Below are 20,649 nucleotides of genomic sequence, written 5' to 3'. Positions count from 1 at the left end.
TCATAACTCCTAGGAAGCAAAGAAGACAAAGAGGTGAAAAGTGACCTCACCCAACCTCAAAGACATACAGAGTTTGAGTAGTCTTGTGTTTTCAATAAGTCATGGATCTTCTAGAACTTCTTATTCTAGCTTTTCATCTCCCACAGCCAGCCTACGTGTATGAATGTGAGAGTCAAATGTGTAGCTTTTAACCATCTCTGTGTCAGAGAATCAGCTTCTAAAACTTAATGGGCTATGTGATCTTGGGCAAGACACTTTACAAGTCAGTAAATCAAAGCATCCAGAAGGTAGAACAAAAAGAGACATTTAAATCACCTAGCCCAAAAGCAGCTCAGATACCTCTCGTATGCTTTCACTCTCCACTCCCATGGCGATATTCCTAAGTGATCATTAACTGAGTCAGGATGCAGCCTCAGAGTCCTTCTCAGCACAGCACCTCAAGGAACCACTGCCAACACATCATTTGGCCATGTGAAATAAAATCCAAACCACTCATTCCTCAGCTGAGAAAAACTGAACCACAAAGATGAGCCATGACTGACTGCCCGGGTCTCACTATTAGGAGCAGACCGGGAACTATCAAAACCCCTTACCCCATTCCTCTAAGTCATTTCTCCTCCCTAACTCTGACAGTCTGTGAATAGCCCTTGGAGCAGGGGTGGGGGTTTGCTATTATACTAAGTTCCATAAGAGTACAGATAAAGGGTTTCTAACAAGGGGAAGGAGCAGCACAGGAAGCTTGAAGGAAGATGTGCATTTGAGCAGGCTACAGAAGGATGCTATTTGTAGGAACCAGTGAAGTATGCCTTTAGCAGAAGAAAAGTTAGGATTGGGGTGAACATTGCAGCAGAAGAAACAGCATAAGCAGAGGAATGGTGAGGACTCTGGAGTGCTGAGCAGGGGGTGAGCAGCAGCTACACACAGAGGCCATGGAGGGTGGCAGTGGGGATGGGGAGCGAAGAAAATGACAAGATTACAAGAGTAACCAGAGACTTTGTGGAGTTGTAAATGCTGATTTTTAAAAATTGACTTAAAGGCCTTAAGTGTAATAAATGGTAAAAGAAGATTTAAACAGGAGTAGAAGGAAAAGTAAAAAATATATCTCCATTCTCAATGGGGGGGAAAAAGCCTTGCTATAAACTGTATTACAGGAATACTTTCATTATGTAAAAGCCTATTTTGTTTTCATGTCATTCTTAGATTACATCATAGAGTGGCTGCAGCCATCTCACACCATATTATAAATAAATCACTGGCTTAATCAGAGAATGAGCCAGGGCCTCAGATTTAGAAGGAAAATATTAGATCATTTTTAATAACTGATATAACTCAAACCAGTTGGCATTGAACCACGGTGAGGTGATCTCATCCTGAAGAAGTCCAAAAAGGACCCAAAGCAGGTCAGAGCTGAGCAGGTCCCAGAGACACTTCCATTTACAGATGAAGAGGTTGCTAATGGCACCTGAGTAGAGTTCACCCTCTGGACTAGACAGTCTTGTCATTAAAATCAACACTTACTTTCCAGTAGTGATGCCCAATAAGCCTTCCCCATGAAACACAGTGGATAAAGGTTTTGTTCCCAGAGCCACTATATTTCCAGGTATCAGAAAACATGAGCACATTATGATGTTTGTAGTTAGGCCTTGGGAGTCACTATGCAAAATTAGAAATGTTGAGGCTATTAATTATTCAGGAAACATGAAATCTGGGGTGACCAATACACAGATGCTGCAGGTCTAGGCCAATCCAAGGGGACAGTGTAAACAGGACGTGAGATAATGGCCTAACAAAGAAAAGAACTAAGGGTGATCTCCAGCAAAGAGTTATGGACTCTTAAGGTGATCAGAAACTTAACATTTAATGTGTACCAACTACATAAGAAGTACCACACTCAATAGGTACTTTATAGACATTACGCTGCTTTGAGAGCACCGAAGACTCTTTGAAGTAGGCACTATTCACTCCATGGCTTGCAGAAGTGAAAACAGGTTAAAAAAACTAAGTGAACTAGGTAGGATTCAGTGACTAATGTGACAGTCTTCCTACTCCAAATTCCTCTTTACCATGTTGTCCTTGTCCAACTAAAACTCTATTTCCTACTATGTACTTTTAATAAAAATGAAATAATTGGTAAGAAACACTTTAATAACAAGCAGAGTTAGCCAGGCATGGCAGCTCACACCTGTAATCCCAGCACTTTTGGAGGCCAAGGAAGGTGGATCACTTGAGGTCAAGAGTTCAAGACCAGCCTAACCAACATGGTGAAACCTCCTCTCTAATAAAAATACAAAAAAAAAAAAAATAGCCGGGTGTGATGGCATGCATCTGTAATCCCAGCCACTTGGGAGGCTAAGGCAGGAGAATCGCTTGAACCTTGGAGGCAGAGGCTGCAGTGAGCTGTACCATTGCACTCCATCCTGGGCAACAGTGAGACTCCGTCTCAAAAAAAAAAAAAAAAAGAATAAGATGAGTATTTAAAAAAAATGCTGAGAGTTGAAAGGGACTATGGAGCAGGTAGTAGAATTCACATTCTGGCCAGCCACATTCTCAGTGACCAAAGCTGTGTGTTCCTCATTTTGGCTGTAAAGTCACTAATAAGCTTGACCATAATTTTAAGGCTCCAATTTCCATTAATTTTTCTAGTTATGTGAATGTGGACTCTAAGGGAACCTGTCATCTTCTATAAAATAAATTGCGGAGCTTGATTTTGAAAAGCACTGCTTTGGTCGGGGGAAGAGAAGGATGCTCTGGAAAAGAAACTCCCTGCCAGACAAAGGGTATTGGCTGAGGTTTTATGTCTGGTCTTGTCAGTCTCAAAGTAACGTTGTATATCAGCTCTCTGTTCCTAAAACAAATGTTATTCATAACTGCAGAGACACACTGTCTGAGCCGTGTAATATTGATTTATGCAACTTTTCAGGACACAACGTGGCCCACCAGGAGACGCAGACCTCTGAAATTTAACTAAAGGGACAAAATCAAAGCTCAAGATTCCAATTTTTGACCTATTTTTCCTAATCTGTTTCTGGGACAGGAGAGAGTTTGAGAAAAGAAGAGAAAACATCCTAAAAGTTGCACAGACTCATTATGCAGCAGAGACCGTGTGGAGCGGTGGAAGGCGGGGCACAGAGAGGAGCTGCAGATGGTTCCTCCCTTGACTACCGCTGGCTCTGTGGCCCTGCAAGAGTCTGTGCCCTTTCCAAGTCTTGGTGTCTCACGCATACAGCAAAGGGCTCAAGCAAGAACCTTTAGACATTTCTACCAAAAAAGCTCTACCGCTGAGGAGGGCAAAAATACAGAGGTAAGGGAACATGGCATGAATTGAAAACTTGTGTTTTTCTTCTTAAAAGCCATGCCAACTTTACATCCTGTGCTATTATGTACCAGTGCTTCTCTTAAGAGTTTTAAATGGAGTTTTCCCCCAAAAATGTCTTCAAGTAAAATTGATCCACAGAGGTGTGCTGGGTTTATTCAACTGCTTCAGGCAATGTCCACTTCCACCTTAGCACACCCATGTAAACCTGGGGAATCTGTGGTAAGCAGCCCCTAAGATGGTTCCGTGTAACTCCACCTCCTGGTATTAATAACCTTGTGCTCATATTCACCCCTCCCCTTCAGTGTGGCCTGGATCTAGTGACTCGCTTCTCGTAAAGAGAATGAGGCAGAGGGAACAGTGTGTCACCTCCAGGATTAACTTATAAAAAGACTGTGATTTGCCTCTCAGGGACTCTCTCTTGCTCACTCATTTTGAGGGAAGGCAGCTGCCATGTGAGCTGCCCTATAGAGAGCCCTACATGACAAGAAACTGAAGTCCTCAGTCCAATAATCTGTGGGGAAACAAATCCTGCCAACCATCATGTGATGTGCTTGGTAGCAAGTAGATCTTCCCCGGAGTTCAGCCTTCCGGTGAGACTGCAGGTCCAGCAACACCTGGACTGCGATGTGGTGACAGATCTTGTGGCACCCATACAAGCTGCTCCCAAATTTCAGAAACTGTGAGATAATATTAATCAATGCTTTTTTCTTTTTTTTTTGAGACAGAGTTTTGCTGTTGTTGCCCAGGCTGGAGTGCAATGGTGCGATCTCGGCTCACCGCAACCTCCGCCTCCTGGGTTCAAGCAATTCTTCTGCCTCAGCCTCCCGAGTAGCTGGGATTAGAGGCATGCACCACCACGCCCGGCTAATTTTGTATTTCTAGTAGAGATGAGGCTTCTCCACGTTGGTCAGTCTGGTCTTGAACTCCCGACCTCAGGTGATCTGCCTGCCTCAGCCTCCCAAAGTGCTGGGATTACAGGCATGAGCCACTACGCCTGGCCTATTTTTTTCTTTCTCCCAACTCTTCATCCACGCCCTATGAGATCTGAGACTATAATTTACCTCAATTTCCCAAGCACTCAGCGTAAGGCCTGAAACATATCTGGTGATTAATAAATGTGTACCATAAAGAATATGTTTCTTGTAATCCCAGCACTTTGGGAGGCCAAGGTGGGCAGATCATGAGGTCAGGAGATCAAGACCATTCTGGCCAATATGGTGAAACCCCGTCTCTATTAAAAATACAAAAATTAGCTGGGCGTGGCGGCACGCACCCGTAGTCCCAGCTACTCGGGAAGCTGAGGCAAGAGAATCTCTTGAATCCCGGAGGCGGAGGTTGCAGTGAGCCAAGATCGCACCACTGCACTCTGACCTGGCAACAGAATGAGACTCCATCTCAAAAAAAAAAAGGAATATGTTTCTAATGTGTATTTCTCCTTTATATGTTTGTCTTTTTCCCTAACTATAAGCTTCTCAAGGTCAGGGACTAAGCCTAATTCACATAGTTTCCTAAAGATCATGAGGTTCACTAACACCCAGACCAACACTGAGATCAGGGCAGCAAACACATACTCTATGAACCAGGTGTAAATATTTGGCCACAATCTACAAAGGTCTCTCTATCCATTCAAACTTCAGATGCTGTCTACCACACAGCAACTCATTGAGGAAGACCTGAGAATTCGGATCCCCTAAGGCCATGCCTAATGTAGAGTAGAGGTATCTCCACTGTGCCAGAAGCCAAGAAATAGGAGAATGTGGAATTAGGAGGACGGAAGCAAAAGAGAGAAAGAGATATCACTACTTTTTACTTCCGTGGACAGCAAACATACCTTCTACAAGACATCCCTGGGTTACACGAAGAACCATAGAGTTTCAGGGGACTGGATAGGTCACTGCTTAGACCCGACAAATCCTCTTGTAATTTTTGAAGCAAATAACACACAAGCAATAAAAGCTAGCTGAGCAAATGCTCACACATGCCCAGAAAGCACCTGACTGAGGAATTATAGACAGCCAAGACATTCACCTCTGACGGAAGTGACCAATGCTTTGCTTCCGGCAGAGACTAATACCTGATACTTCTGAGGACCAAAGAGGAAATATTAAAACTGAAAGCCCTTGGCGACAGTCGGCAATTGTAAACTGGTATCAACAGAGGGAAATAATTTCCTTCCTGACTCCCACTGGGCTAGTCACGCCTGGAGCAGCAGGTGTGATTATCTAATCTAACAAAGTAAGAAGCCAAATGGGCTAGACTGTAGCTTCTATGGGGTCTCTCAAGCACTGAGCTTCCCGGGTTTCTTAATTTACCACCCTCCACCTCCTGTCTCAGGCAAAAATGAATGTGAAAAATAATAATACATAATTCTATTTCAATTTTAACCTGCATCATTAAGCAAAGTTGCAGATCTAGCTGCAGGACTGAGGACGAGTTAGTGCCCATCCAACCCGGAGGAGGAAGAGGTACAATGTTGGCAGGAAGGGCATACACTGAGCATGTCTAATGTTCCCGATGCTGTGCACTGAACTTACATTGTCTTTTTCTTTATATTCAAGATGAGTCTTTAAGGAAGAAGACAACTGTAATAATGTATCATACAGGAACCACACTTTATAGTTTACAAAACAGGTTGGCATTTAACAATGCACTTGCTCTAAGCAAACATGAGAGGTAGGCAGGGCAATGATTATTGTTCCTAATTCTCAGATCAAAAAAATAAGGGTGAAGGGATGTTGTTTTTCTAGCGTTGCACATCTCATACTTGTCAGGACTTCTGCTAGGGCATCCCACCGTACTCACTGCCTTTTTATGCCCTCAAAAACTTCTTAAGTCAAAAGCCTCTTTCTGTCCAGTCATTTGGGATTTTGTTTGTTTAGTTGTAGAGACAGGGTCTTGCCACATTGCCCAGGCTGGTCTCAAAATCCTGGCCTCAATCGATCTTCCTGCCGTGGCCTCCCAAAGCACGGGGATTACAGATGTGAGCCACGATGCCCAGCTTGTCCAGTCATTTGTTTCATTCTCATTAAATCACGTAGTCTGGCTTCATCTGTGCTACAATTCCTATACTCCCTAACAGAGAGTCAGCCAATGCCTGATAGAACACCCTTTGGGAAAGGGACCCTCACTTCCTTCAGATTTATTCTATCCATGAAAATTCATGCAGCACCTATCCCATGCCAGAGACCCCAGCAGACTCTGGAGACACACACATGAACAAGCAATGCTGTCCCTGTCCTGCCCAGGTTCTATGTTCTTGCTGGCCATGAGCACGTGTGTCCCAGAATCTTGCAGCAGAATCCATGGTCTCATTCCCGTAACACTTCTTGGTTGGCCATCATTCCTGGTCCTCTCAGCATCCTCGTGTAGACAGTGCAGCTGGCTGATGCCTTTTCAGAAGGTGAGGCAGGAACTAAAGCCTGGCTCTCTAGAGGGTCTCTGACGGGGGGCTAAAGAGGTCTGCAGAAGGCCTGTGGTTGCCCACGGAGCTTCCAGTCCTTTCTCCCTCTCCTAACAGCACCCAGATATTCCTTCGAGGGGCCACCTCTTCTCCACTGTGTAAGTACCATGAGGTTTGGATGGGACTATGTCCAAATTCAGTTTCAGGAGAATAGTGGTTCATATTAGCATAATCCCATTCTCTTGGCTTCAATGACTGGTTCAGAAATATACAGTCAGCCAAGTCTATGAGAATATAGCAAACCAGGCTCTTTCCCCTAAATGGGAACAGGGATATCTATAGTTTGGGTTTTAGCAGGCAGCCGTCTCATGACCCATGAGGTAAAACATTCCAAGGATGAAGCCCAGGCACAAAAAAGGGCAGAGCAAGAAGTGCTGCAGAAAAACAGAGCTAGAGTCCTGTTCAAACTGTGCCTGAGGCTCACATGACCTCTGCACTTGCCAGTTTCCAGGTGTTCTAGGTTTGCAGAATCACCCACTCACTTCGTTCTAGATGCCATACTCTATTAAACGCAGGCGAAGGCTGCATCATCATTTCGGAAGCCACTCCCAACAAAAGCCACTGTTGGCTCATATTTAGCTTATGAATAACAAAAACTTCTAAGTCTCTTCCAGTCTGCTCATAGGTGGGAATTGAACAATGAGAACACATGGACACAGGAAGGGGAACATCACACTCTGGGGACTGTTGTGGGGTGGGGGGAGGGGGGAGGGATAGCATTGGGAGATATACCTAATGCTAGATGACGAGTGAGTGGGTGCAGCACACCAGCATGGCACATGTATACATATGTAACTAACCTGCACATTGTGCACAGGTACCCTAAAACTTAAAGTATAATAATAATAAATAAATAAATAATAAAAATAAAATAAAATAAATAAATAAATAAAAGTCTTTTCCAGTCTGCTCCTGTTAAGGAAATCTCTCCCTTTCTATCATTACACACTTGATTTTTTTAAGTCCAAGTGCAAAGCTTCATACTTATCACAGTTTAATTATAAACACTGAAAAAACTCAAGACATAGAGGAGGTGACAAAGATTTTTCATTTGATACTTAAACGTATGCTAGGGGGAATATATTCCAGATCATGTTTGAAATTTTAACAGACACTAAGGTTTAAGCATCAAACCAGTGGTTTCCAGCCTTTTATGTGATATAGATCAATAGGCACACAGTCAGTTGTACTTTTAAGATACACTGATTAAGAAAAGACAGAGAGACAAAACACATCTATAAACTCCGTCACACTTTTAAATGAAGTTAGTTTTTTTTCAACCACAATGGCATCATCTCTGTTTTGGAAAACTACACCACAAATATGTCAAGGTGTATTAATTACTCAGTACAAAGCCAATGCTGGGGGCATATATGAATTGGCCTCAGCCAATGGGGACCATCGAATCAGGATCCTAAGTGGAAGTCGCACCCAGAATTCCCTTACTAATTTCCTCAGCTTTCCTTAGAGCCCAGGGTATTCCATACTGTTGATTCTTTTTACCACCCCGATTTTTTAGAACATAATGTTCTACTCTACCCATTAAGTACAGAGGTACGCCAAAACACAAGGGAAAGTTTACCTTACCTGGTCACAATTCTCCTTTCTGAGCACATAACAGGATTTGCACTCACATCCTGGTGGAGCTCTAGCAGGCCCTTTAAAACAAAGGCTCACACCCTTTGCCTAAGCAAATTTAGCCTGCCCTGCCCCAAAGGGTTGTTATAAAAATAAAATGAGGCTGGGCGCAGTGGCTTACACCTATAATCCCAGCAATTTGGGAGGCTGAGGCGGGTGGATTACCTGAGGTCAGGAGTTCAAGACCAGCCTGGCCATCATGGCGAAACCCCATCTCTACTGAAAATACAAAAATTAGCCAGGCATGGTGGTATGTGCCTGTAGTCCCAGCTGCTCGGGAGGCTGAGGCAGGAGAATCGCTTGAACCTGGGAGGTGGAGGTTGCAGCGAGCCAAGATTGCACCACTGCACCCCAGAATGGGCAACAGAGCAAGACTCTATCTCAAAAAAATAAATAAATAAAATGAAATGAGATCACAAAAGCAGCACTTTGCACAAGGGCAAACAAGAGACACTCAATAATATTGCTTTCTTTCCTTGTAAATGCCCAAACAGTGTTCAGTGACATTTTCATTTTGGTCTTTCCATTTCACGAACACTTTCTTCCATGCCAAATGAGAAAGAAGGAGGCAATACAATTGCTGGCAACCTGAAATCATCGTTACTCCAAATTTTCCTCTAAGTTCAATGCTACCACCTTCCAAGAGCTGAGCTCTGCCTTTGCTTTGCCACACATTTTATTAGCATGATTATATATTGTCTATTGCCATAAAAGCAACTCAAGAAAGAAGGAAGGGCATTTCAGTTCTTCTCTTATTCTTAATGCATCCTAGTTACTGATGCCCATACTTTAAGTGGAAAACACTGATGTTTAAAACTCATTAAAACATATACATTGATTTTAAAAGGCAAATGTATTCTTTTTGTGTGCGGGACTCACCAATTGAGGAAAAAGATCTTCCCTCTGATGAGCGTCCAGTGGAACAATGAAAAAAGCAGAACACAGGGAATCAGATGACCAGGTTCTGTCTTCTGCTCTGTCTCTGAGCCTCAAAGTTCCCACCTATGAAAAACAGAAGGGTGTTGCTTATGTATCTCTAGGGTCTTAACCAGCTTCAGAAATTCCCAGGTTTATAAAGTCTCTGACTGGGCCGTGGTTTACTTCTATACCACCTAAACTCCTAGTCAGATCCTGGCACTCTTATTTCACTAATTTGACTCAGAATGATGGGGAAAGAGAATGCTGATGCCTCAGTGTTCATATCTCAGCTCTCCTAGTTCTCCTGGGAAAACAGCTTCATCTTAATAATGGAGGTGAAAGAGGTAAGTCAGTTAGATACTCAAATTGTAGGGAAGAAAAAAATTAACAGATAAACCTAAACTATACCAAATAAAAAAAGAAAAGGAATATGAGTTTGGAGACAAATTTCTAACTATAGGACCTAGTGTTCTTTGAACTTTAGTTTCCTTGCCTGAAAAGTGAGAATCAGTGAGCAGCAGAGGGATAAACAATCTTGACATTTCCCAGTAAGCCATCCTTGATATCATTTGGGTATGTGTCCTCTCTGAATTTCATGTTGAGTTGTAATACCTGCTGTTGGAGGTGGGACCTGTGGAGGTGATTGGATGACAGGGGCGGATTTCTCATGAATGGTTTAGCACCATCCCCTTGGTGCTGTCCTCACGATCACGAGTGCGTTCTCATGATATCTGGTCATTTAAAAGTGTGTGGCAACTCCTCTGCCTACTCCCTCTCTTGCTCCTGCTTTTGCCATCTGAGACACCTGCTCCTCCTTTGCCTTCAGCCATGAGTAAAAGCTCCCTGAGGTCTTCCCAGAAGCCAAGCAGATGCCAGTGCCATGCTTATACAGACTGCAGAACCATGACCCAATTACACCTTCTTTCTTATAGATTACCGAGCCTCAGATATTTCTTTATGGCAATGCTAGAATAGCTTAATACAGCCCTTATTACAGGTTTTATTTCATTAGAAACTATTATTGTTTTGCTAATGATTACACAGTATGTATGCCAACAGACAAGTATCCCAAGGCAAGGGCTGTTATAAAACTTGTCTTTCATGTATGCAGGAGAAATGCACATGCGAGAAACTACCATGCCCATTTCATTGTTGTCACTGTAAACGTTACCTAGCCAATCATACAATTGTTTTGTGTACAAAACAATTCCAAGTTCAAAGTTGGGAGGGATTTTTTAAATGACCCACCTCAACTTTTCCAACTGACAAGAGAACCCGGTGGCCTGGGTAAGGAGGTGACCTCTTCAGGAGCCACTTGATCCACTGGATCAAGTGACTGCTTGCTTTGACAAAGGACAACAAAACACACTGGGCAAAGGGACTTGTGCTTGGTCACATGAGTCACACCTAGAGCCAAACCAGGACTTACAAATCCAGGCCTCGAACACCTATTTCAACGCTCTCCCAGTAACCTCAACAGCAGACAGAAATTAAGTAGGCAAAATGGAGTATAATCAAGATCAGCCCAGAAAAGCAAGGAGTTTCCTGAGACCTAGTGGTCTTCAAGGACATTGGAATTCTGAAAGCCATTTCCACTGAAAGGAGAGAGAGGCATAATTTCAAACTTACTGAGAAATGGGTTGTTAGGAAGCAAACATTAGACCTGTGAACAATGCAACTTCATAAAACAAACCAAAAAGGTTGTCCCTACCCTCACCCGCAAGCTGCATAAAACCAAAGCTTCTCCTTGCAGAGAGAGATACAAATCACAACAGTTTCTACAACAGCAGCAAAGGGCATCTGACTTCCCAGATTTTTAAACTTCACTGAAAGGAAGAGCTCTCCACCCTTGGCCCTGAGGGAGTCTCACTCACACTCTCCAGCTTCCCTCCAGGCACAAATGAAAGTGGTCTCCGTTTTCCATAGCCAACTTCTCTTTTAATATTTTTTTCTTCTTTTCCATAAAGAGAACAAGCAGCTTTGTTAAAGAACCACTGTGAAATGATTGAAGTTCCCATGCAAACAAACCATTAGCAGAGTTCAAACGCAATTTAAATTACCAGTTGTTAAAGTGCTTCTCAATTTCGTGGTAAGTTTCCAAGGAGAATTACATGCTATATACTATTTAATTGGTTGTTTTCTATTTTTTAACATCCATTTATCCCCCCCACCCCGTTATAGTTCAGAAGTATCTATAAAAGCTTCCCTTTAAAAAATTATACATTGTTGAATAGATTAAATCTAAAGATTGAAAAGGATCAGAGAAACAGCTGCAGGATCACGCAGCTCACCAGAAATTGATGGTTTTGACACCACAAAACATGCAGAATTTTAAATCTTAGGAATCACCTAGTAGTGCCCTCACTCTTTACAGCTGAAGACACTGAATTCCCAAAAGGGAATGATGGAGTTGGCCCTGAGTATTTTCCCTGGTCAGCGACAAATTCAAGATGAGACACATTACTCCAAACTCCCAGCCCCCTGCCACCTCTTCCACATGTTGCCCATAAATGGCAGAAGAAGATGGTATGAAATAGCTGATAAACTTGATTTTTTCCACCTGTATTTTTTTTTTAAGAAAATATAAAGCCCTCTTCAAATATACTCCTGACCTCAAACATTACGGGCAATGGCAAGTATCTCTCCAAAAGAGAAGAAAATAAGTAAAGGCTGATGAATGAGTACAGTTAAAGGAGCTCAAAACAAGACACTTTATGAGCAGATTCTTGGCAGGAAAAGTCAAGACACTAATCTAGATTCATTAAACAAGTTATGTGACATCAACACTGCAGATTTTCACAGTTCTATCTGGCCCTGAATTAGTGCTGCCCCCAGAGACAGAGAAAGAGAGGATAAAAAAAAAAATCAACAATGTGAAAGCAAGTCTTGTCATATCTGTAAATGGAAAGGATTTCTAGAAGCCATCAGGAGTGCAGTTTGAAGTTCCAGACTTTGATATTGGACTTGTGTAAAGGATTTTCTCAAAGCTCAGGTTTCTCTGTCTGCAAAACAGGGTTAATATCATCTACCCAACAAGGTGTATGCAACCATTTCCTGGGATCCCATATCTAGCACGTATGGCACAAAGCCTGCATACAATATGCACTAATTCACGTTCACCCCTTCCAAGGCTTTTATAATTTCTCAAAGCCTATAGTTCTGTGATTCTAATTTATGTGGACTAAAACCACGTCTTGTAAGCCAAGCATATTCCCTAAGTTTGTTAGATACTGTATGTCTCCTGACTGTAAACTCATTTATTTTATCATTTGAAAAAAAATTCATAAAAATTTATATATCTAAGTATTTTGCTTTAAAAGCAAACTTTTTGGAAATGCTATTTTTAAATGGCCTCCAAATCCACATTTTGAAACACACACACACTAATAAAATCCCAGTTTCATATCCAAGACCTTATTTAAACTTTCCATCAACCATAAGAAAAATTTCCCAATTGAACACTGAAGAAACTGAGGAACGGAGAAGTTAGACACTCATCCAATATCTCTAGGCTAGTAAGTAGTAAAGCCAGGATTTGAACACAGGCATTCAAAATCAAGTTTCATGACACAGGCTTTATTAATTTATAATTACAACTATAATATGGGCAGTTCTTCTGCTAGAGGTGGAAATATACCTTTAAAACTCCTGCTATTTTCATATTTCAGGGAGCTTTGGGATAAAAACAAAGCCTACATTTCAAACTATTTTTTTAAAAGTTCACGTTAACAGCAAGTAAATCTTTCCTGAATTCTACCTTGCTGTTATATTCTTAAGTGAAATAAAAAGCTCAGAACCCTGGCACTAAGCAGACATCTACTGGTATGTGGGAAAAAAACCTGAAAAGGGTTAACAATTAATTAGCTGATATCAGACCAATTCAAAAACAATTCGAATGGCCGGGCTCATGATCAAACAAATCGTGGGAACCCCAGTATGGGCTATGGAAACCACTCTGGCACAACTGTTAGTTAACAGAATGTCACATGTTCTGCATTCAGGGGCGCACCAAAGAGAGGTTTGCTAACACCTTCTGTCTTGGATAACACAGTGTGTGGACCTAGCAGGTGTAGGTGCTGAGTTGGAAATGCCTAGGGGTGTCGAAGAGCCTCAATGGGGGACACACTGGAACACAAAAGACAGAATGAAAAGCGTAGACAAGCACGAGTACATGCAACGTCCTTTTGAGGGTCTAAAAGTTCTCTGCAGATGATGTGGCTTCTAAACGATGCCTGAACACCCAAGAGGATTTCCACGGATGAGGAGGAGAAAAATAGGCTCAGGGAACACGATGTGCAAAGGCCTTGAGAAGGATGAGTTCAGGGTGTTCTCAGAGAAAGTGACTAATCTGGTGAGGCCAGTGACAGACGATGCAGAGGAATGTGGTGGGACACACGCCTGGAAAGGGATGCGGCAGCCAGAGCCTGGAAGACCTCGTATCTCATGTTCTAAAGCACTTGGATCTTAAGCCATAGGTGTTGCGTTTCGGGAAGTGACACAATAGAAAGTTAAATGGTAGCCCTATCCCTTTAAGAAATTAATCCCCTTCCATGGTCAGTTTCCAAGCATAGCAAGGGTAGGGGAGCTACCTATGAAGGGATCTTCTCCCTGTGGCCCCACTCACAGAGAAGTCGGGGGACAGGTGGCTTTCAGAGTTGCTCTTAACCCATACCTTCAGTGACCCTTTCCTCTAGGTCTGAAACTCTCACCAACATAACAGACCCACTGGAAGGCCCAGGAAAGAAACAAAGTTTCACGTTCCAAGCAGGACTACCACTCTGCCTTCAGTGAACTGCCAGTCCCACCCAACTCCTTGAATCAGAAGAAGCTGGTCTGGAGACAGGCTCCATCCAGCCTTTCTGCTGTCTCTTAAGCAGGAGCCAGAGGCCTATCCAGCTTGTACTCTATGTGCCTGAAGCTCTACATCACAGAGCTCACAGAGTTCTCAGCCAGGCCTGAAACCTCGTGACATGAGATCAGTAATGAGCCTGTGCTGATGTCACCACTTAGGTTGTGTGGAATCCTCCTTTCCCTTAAAGGAAACTTCGTAGCAGTATCCATATGTCAAGGCCTTCAAAGATGCAATGCCCTCCCTGCCCTTGAAGAGCTCCCAGTCTAGAAGGAGAGATAAGACATCAAGTAAGGGAGGACAAGTTCCACAGAAGAAGCACAGGTAAGAGTGCAAATTTTCATACCACACGGTGACATGAGGTGATGTCATAAAAAACAGTCAAGACAACAAAGGAAAGGAAAATTGTTGACGATTCCAGATTTACATGACCTCACCGGGAGAATCAGACCATTTTTATACTACTCCTGTTAACATGGTGGCTTTCAGGGGGAGCACCTATTCTATCACACCCATCTGGCAGATGGGAAAACTCAGGCTCAAGCAAGTTAACTGACAGTGAGGAAGTATCACAGCCGGGATTCAAATCCAGATCCCATGCTCATATGCAGCATACATTTGTACTCTATTGCCTCACAGCTAACTGTGGTTGAGTTAGCAGAACAGAGAACACAGAGATCACTTCTAATGGATGGGAGAGCAGGTGGTGATCAAGGATTATTCCCTTCCCAAGATGGCATCTGTGCAGAAGTTTACAGGAGGATTTGGGAGTTCTATGAATGAAGATTGGAGAGGTTATCTCAGGCTAAAGGAAAGGCATGTGCTAAGGCATGAAGGTGAGAAAGTGCAAGATATATCTGGGGGTTGGTAGGAAATGTGTTTGATTTAAAGATATGTAAGCAGGAGCATCAAGGACCCACATGGACCCACAGTGGACCGATGCTGGTGTCCATTTATGACAGGTCCTGGATACCAGGGGCAGGAGTTTTTACTTAATACTGTTAAGTACTAGAAAAGTAATAAATGTTTCACAGCAAAACTGTGGCATGGTTTCAGCTTTACTTGGGATTCTGTGCTCTAACGGTAGGGCTATGCAAATAGCCTTTCAGCACCTGAGCCAGGGTCAGGAATAATGGGCCCTTGGGTCCTTTCAGGTCAATATACAGAAAGACATTGTTCCCCGGCTATGACTTCGGAGGTAAGAAAATCTACACCTATTTCATAGAGCCTGACCATCATGTTAAGAGCCTCCGTGACTCATTAAATATTATATTCCGAGCCCCGGCTAGAGCACAGGTACCCTCAATTGGTAAACACAGCATGGGGAACGGGATAGAGTCAAAGAATAAAAGGAACTGTGCTTGACCCTTGGATTCTACACTTACTAACTATGGAATTTTGAGCAACTTACTTCCTTTTATCAAGGGTGCAGTTTCTTCATTTGTAAAATGGAAACGATAATATGTATACAGCTAGGTTCTTGTGAGAACAATCAAGTTGTGAGATTAAATATGAGGACATGTGATTCCTACACGCAGGCTAACATGTTTAGAATAAATCCCCCCCGACCCCTAAAAGCCACCATGTTGAAAGGGTAGTATAAAAACTGCCCGATCTTCCTGGTAAAGTGATCTAAATCTGGATTTGTCAACAATTTTTTCTTTCTCTGTTGAAAATTGAGCTGTATTCCCCAGGCAAGTCCATCTTTTTGTGCCAAATTGTTTTCATCTTTTAAATGACCCAGTAATCCCACTTTGGGCAATATACATAAGGGAATAATCCAAAAGGAAAAAAGAAGGCAATTTGTTCAAAGATGTTATTCATAGTGCTATTTCTGGCTCTTTATATATCCCCCTATGATAGCACTTATCTCACTGTGCTGTAATTATCCACTCCCTTTCCATACGCCTCCAAATTATCTTTGAATCAATCCCCAGCACCTAGCACAATGCCTGGCATACAGTAAGAACTCAATAAATGTTTGTCGACTCAACGAATAGGTAATATAAAAGAAATTTTAGAAGAAACTCGAATGAGCAATAACAAAACACTGTTTTTAAGAGATTACGCTAATTATTTGAAAACCTGGTAACTACAGACTGCAAGAGGGGCGCATGAGGAAGCCTCAGAAATGAGTTTTAGATGACTTAGTGTGTGATCTCTGAGCATCTCTGGGCTTAGGCTGATTATAGTATAAGATTGCCACGGGATACCCAGGAGGATGAGGTCACAAGCGAAGTTGCTTTGGCCTGGTGGCTAGAGGATGGGGCTTGGTCAGAATTTTGGATTCTCTACCTGATTCAGCCACTACCTAACTTCTCCAAGACCTGAAAAACGAAGTATCTGCAGGAAAGCCCAGCCTGTTAAAAGGAATTACAGGGAACTGCCAAAGGCCAGCAACTGTGAACTCAAATGTAAATGAAAAAAGAGGGCTGGTAGGTGCCCTTGGACCACAGTCCAGTCCTCAAGACAAGGAGAGGCTTTCAAACCCCAGCTCTTCTGGGCTGCCACTGAGCCTTCCAGACCCATCTCACATGGAGATTGAAGATTCCTTACCAGGGAGTTTACAGGAGACAGAAATCTCTGCATGAACAGACAATACATCATGAAAAAACAACATGTTAAATACAGCCCATAAAGTCAGCATCACTCTGAACGTTCCTCATTCTTGGTGGGAAAGAATGTTTTACAAAAATACCCAGGGAGAGCAAAGGAAGCTGCACATTCTGCAGGGCTTATTTTGGGGCGTTCCAACAGCTCTCAGCTGGGAAGCCAAAGGCAGGAAGCCACCGTCCTCTGTGCATTGGCCCAAAGCTCAAGGTTAGAAACTAAATGGGAGAGGGGTGAGAAACAGATACTCTTTGGTCTTGGAACGCCAGCTGCTTATCTGGGCAACCCCCCAGGGCACCTATTTTCATTTTCCTCTGAGTCTCCCAGATTCCTGCCCATTTAGCTCGGCATTTCTCTGAAGGAAATCACACTTGAGATCCTATGGACGATCACTCCCAAACATGCCCCAAACTTACCTCTCCTGCCCAACTTCTATGCCCTAGTCAAAGTTACCACCACATCTCACCTGAATTGCGGTAAAAGTCTCGCCTAACCTTCTTGCTTCTACCCTTGCCTCCCTTTTACTATCAGGTTCCCTCCACAGCAGCTGGAAAGATGCCTGTAACACATAACCCACCACATCTGGCCTCAGGTCTAAGAAGCTCAGGTCTCTCACTTACCACCACCTGCTAGTCCCTGTTCTTTTCTCCTGCTTCTTCCCCTGCAGCCCACATCCTGCCAGCACATCAGTCTCCTTCTGTTCCTCAAACACAAACTCCTTCCCACTTCACAGCCTTGACCTTTGCATTGACCGTCTCCACTGCCTGCAGTGCTCTTCCCCCAACTTCTACAAGGTGGCCTCCTTGTCACTCAGATCTCAGCTTAAACATAACCTCCCAGAGTCCTTCCCCACTCACTCACAGTCAGAATGCCCTTTGTGACTCCTCCCTTGGGTTACTTATCAGTCCCTCTTGTTTAAGTGTTCCTTTATCTGCCTCCTTCACACACCTGCAGCAGCGTGTAAGCACCAAGAGATCGTTGTTGTGTGTGTCTTACTCTTTGCTCTAAATCGAGTACTGGGATAATGCCCAGAACAGTGCAAGGCACCTAAGTGGAAACTCAATAAAGATTTAATAAAATTAGATGAATACATGCCACGGATGGAAGAAGCCTGACAGATTGTATAAAAGGATAGTAGCCCTGCACTGTGGCTAACATCCTGGGCTTTGGAGTCAAATACACATTGGTCACTAATGCCTTTGCCCAAGAGCTATAGCGGTTTGGACAAGCTTTCTCACTTCTTTAGGCCTTAATTTTCTCAAAAGTAAAATGGGGATAATAGCACCTGCCTTGTGGGAGTGTTGGGAGAGTTAGAGACAGGATGCTTAGTGTAAAACTCAGCACAGCCTAAATGTTCACTGTCATCAACAGTAACCTCCTCTTTCAGGTGAGAAGAGTGTGACTCAGAAAGGAGCAGGGCATTGCCCAGATGAAACATTGCATTATGAGCAGAGTTAGGTGGGGCGTGGTGGCTCATGCCTGTAATCCCATCACTTTGGGAGGCTGAGGCAGGCAGATCACCTGAGGTCACGAGTTGAAAACCAGCCTGGTCAACACGGTGAAACCCCGTCTCTACTAAAAATACAAAAATTAGTGGGGTGTAGTGGCAGGTGCCTGTAATCCTAGCTACTCGGGAGGCTGAGGCAGGAGAATGGCTTGAACCCATGAAGCAGAGGTTGCAGTGAGCCAAGATCGCGCCCTGCACTCCAGTCTAGGCAAGAGAGTGAGAGTCCATCAAAAAAAAAAAAGAAGAAGAAAACGAGCAGAGTCAAGTCAGAAAAATCATGGCCAGTTTTGGCCTACTATTCCACAGACTTAATAATTACTAAAATATTAGATATCATGCCACGTATCTATATATTCTGCCTTGTTCCAGAAATGATCTGAGGTACCTGACAAAAGATGCTAATAGTTCATGATTTAAGTGAGAAAGTGGGTAAGGAGAGGAGAAAATAAAGCAAAGAAAGGAGAAAGGGATACAAAAAATAAGAGCTGGATGTCTCATACCATTTGCTAGAAGTGAGCTTTAAATTTAGCTATGGGCTTCCTAGAGCCCAATACAAAAGAAAGGAAGCATAGCTGCATACAGCCCTTTGGAACACTTGCTTTATTGAAATGCCATAGCAAGGTGTAAGGAGGTGTCACCATCCAGTTGAGAAGCACCCTGATTTGTCACACTCTTGCCAATTAGAATCCAGTATCTGCTTACTCCTGATCACATGCCATTCTTAGGTAAAATTAGTCTCCACTACTGACTATGTGATTTTGGGCCACTTACTTAATTAACCCTTTGAAGTCTCTGGTTGCTGTTCTTCTGTAACATGGAGGTTAAAAAATAGTACCTAAATGGATAGACAAAATGTGGTATATTCATTACCACAGAATATTATTCAGCCTTAAAAAGGAGAAATTCTGACCCATGCTACAACATGGATGAACCTTAAGGACACTATGCTTAGTGAAATAAGCCAGTCACAAAAAGACAAATACAGTATGATTCCACTTAGATACGGAACCTAGAGTAGTCACATTCATAGAGAAAGAAAGTAGAATGGAGGATGCCAGGGGCTGGAGGAGAGGAAAATGGGTAGCTGTTGCTTATAGGTACAAAGTTTCAGATTGCAAGATGAAACAGGCCTGGAGACTGATTACACAGCAATATGAATGTATTTAACACTGCTGAACTGTACTCTTTGTTGTTTCTTTTTCTGAGACAGGGTCTCGATCTGTCACCCAGGTTAAAGTGCAGTGGGGCGATCTCAGCTCACTGCAACCTCCACTCCCTGGATTCAAGCAATCCTCCCATCCCCACCTTCTGAGTAGCTGGGACCACAGGTGCACGCAACCAGGCCCAGCTAATGTTTGTATTTTCAGTAGAGGTGGGGATTCACCACGTTGGCCAAGCTGGTCTTGAATTCCTGGGCTCAAGTGATCTGCCCACCTCGGACTCTCAAAGTGCTGGGATTACAAGCATGAGCCACCATGCCCAGGCTTGAACTGTACTCTTAAAAACCATCAAGATGGCAAATTTTATATGTATTACACCAAAATTAAAAATAATATTTTAAAAAATAGTTCCTACTCAAAGGCAGCTATAGTGTCTCAATAATTTAGGTAAAGTGTTTAGCCCTGTGCTTGGCACCCATTAAGCAACCAATGCATGTCAGCTGTCCTTATTCAGAGTATTAGTATTCATACTGGTATTATTAACTCCAACCTCTTACTGTCCCTGTCCCTCAGCACCACAGAAAAACACCCCAGGCTTTCTTTCTTCAAGGCTCTCTCCTCCTGTCTCATGAACAGGGCTTACAGTCACCACCCAGCCTCAGCTGGTCACAGGAGGAGACAGATTATGTACAGGTTCCTGGGAGTCCTGTGCAACTTCCCTCCTCCCACTTGCTTCAAAGCAGATTAGAGAGTTGCTTCCCCTCTCTTTAAAACTGGCCAGAACAAACATAGGTCTCAGAGCACTTCCTCTGCTCTATTATATCTGCCACCTAATGCCACTGGTAATAAAATGCTTCCCCAAAACATATTTCTACCATCTTCCCTGCACTGGAAAATAAGGCCGTCAAGTTGATCCAAGGCCAGGTGCAGCAGCTCATGCCTGTAATCCCAGCACTTTGGGAGGCCAAGGCAGGCAGATCACCTGAGGTCAGGAGTTTGAGACCAGCCTGGCCAACATAGTGAAACCCTGTCTCTACTAAAAATACAAAAATTAGCCGGGCCTGGTGGTGCATGCCTGTAATCCCAGTTACTCGGGAGGCTGAGGCAGGAGAATCGCTTGAACCCAGGAGGCGGAGGTTGCAGTGAGCGGAGATCGCGCCATTGCACTCCAGCCAGCCTGGGCGACAGAGC

General features: G+C 43.3%; 1 protein-coding gene across 14 annotated transcripts in view; it reads right to left on the bottom strand.

Moving 5' to 3' along the window:
• Positions 1-20,649, bottom strand: part of LPP (LIM domain containing preferred translocation partner in lipoma) — a 741,548-nt gene that overhangs the window by 657,840 nt on the left and 63,059 nt on the right. For 13 of the 14 annotated variants that reach the window (XM_055381176.2, XM_063704451.1, XM_019023948.4 and 10 more), the window contains one exon: positions 9,294-9,416. The exons of the other annotated variant lie outside the window; for it this stretch is intronic. The gene's annotated coding sequence lies outside the window, so the exon portion shown is untranslated. The remainder of the gene's footprint in view (positions 1-9,293; positions 9,417-20,649) is intronic. 14 annotated transcript variants of the gene reach the window in all.

The sequence above is a fragment of the Gorilla gorilla genome, chromosome 2 (genome assembly GCF_029281585.2).
Source record: "Gorilla gorilla gorilla isolate KB3781 chromosome 2, NHGRI_mGorGor1-v2.1_pri, whole genome shotgun sequence".
In the NCBI taxonomy this organism is placed as follows: domain Eukaryota; kingdom Metazoa; phylum Chordata; class Mammalia; order Primates; family Hominidae; genus Gorilla; species Gorilla gorilla.
This window is presented reverse-complemented; position numbering and strand designations above follow the sequence as displayed.